The sequence below is a fragment of the Limulus polyphemus genome, unplaced genomic scaffold (assembly GCF_000517525.1).
Source record: "Limulus polyphemus unplaced genomic scaffold, Limulus_polyphemus-2.1.2 Scaffold4871, whole genome shotgun sequence".
Classification (NCBI taxonomy): Eukaryota; Metazoa; Arthropoda; class Merostomata; order Xiphosura; family Limulidae; genus Limulus; species Limulus polyphemus.
This window is the reverse complement of record NW_013670481.1, coordinates 46095-47215: the sequence shown is the minus strand read 5'-3', so window position 1 is coordinate 47215 and position 1121 is coordinate 46095. Positions and strand designations below refer to the sequence as shown.

Sequence of the window (1121 nt, the reverse complement as noted above, 5' to 3'; positions counted from 1 at the left end):
ACGCCCCCACGACTGAAAGGGTGAGCATGTTTGGTGTGACGGGGAATCGAACCCGTGACCCTCAGATTGCGAGCTGAGCGCCTTAACCACCTGGCCATGCCGGGCTACGAGTAAGGGAAAAGTGACACAATTCAACATCTCTATAAACAAAAAATATCTCTCTAAATAATTCAGTTTCTATATTAACAGCTAAACTTCTCTAAGCAATTAAACGCCTATGTAAAAAAAACTAAACTAAACTAAGCCTGAGAAAGTAATTTTACAAAATTCACCTATTTATTTTGATGAAAAGCAAAGCTTGGTTAAACCCACTTAGGAATTCAAATTCACTTCAGTGATTAATTTATAAATTTTAAAGATGGTAGGTAAAACTATAATACATACTCAGTGTTAGAAAATATCACAGATAGAGGGAGTAATGTGTAGGTTCTCAGTCTAAAATGGAATTTTGGCATCAACTTTCTTGTGCAGAATTGAAACAAGGAATGTTAAAACATTTCTGTCAATAGAACATGGCCTTGTAGTCTGGACAGATGTTGGTGAAGATCAGGAATGATAAAACATTACTTTCAATAGAACATTACCTTGTAGTCTGGATAGATGTTCGCAAAGATCAGGAATGTAAAGGCATTTTTTTCAACAGAACATTACCTTGTAGTCTGGATAGATGTTTGCAAAGATCAGGAATGTTAAGGCATTTCTTTGAACAGAACATTACCTTGTAGTCTGGACAAATGTTTGCAATGATCAGGAATGTAAAGGCATTTTTTTCAACAGAACATTACCTTGTAGTCTGGGTAGATGTTGCTGAAGATCAAGAATGTAAAGGCATTTCTTTTAATAGAACATTACCTTGTAGTCTGGACAGATGTTGGTGAAGATCAGGAATGTTAAGGCATTTTTTTAATAGAACATTACCTTGTAGTCTGGGTAGATGTTGACAAAGTTCAAGAATGTAAAGCCATTTTTCTCAACAGAACATTACCTTGTAGTCTGGGTAGATGTTGGTGAAGATCAGGAATGTTAAGGCATTTTTTTAATAGAACATTACCTTGTAGTCTGAACAGATGTTGGTGAAGATCAGGAATGTTAAGGCATTTTTTTTAATAGAACATTACCTT

General features: G+C 35.3%; 1 protein-coding gene across 1 annotated transcript in view; it reads right to left on the bottom strand.

Annotated features, from left to right (window-relative positions):
• LOC106471804 (WD repeat-containing protein 35-like) overlaps positions 1-1121 on the bottom strand; it is a 38684-nt gene that overhangs the window by 20797 nt on the left and 16766 nt on the right.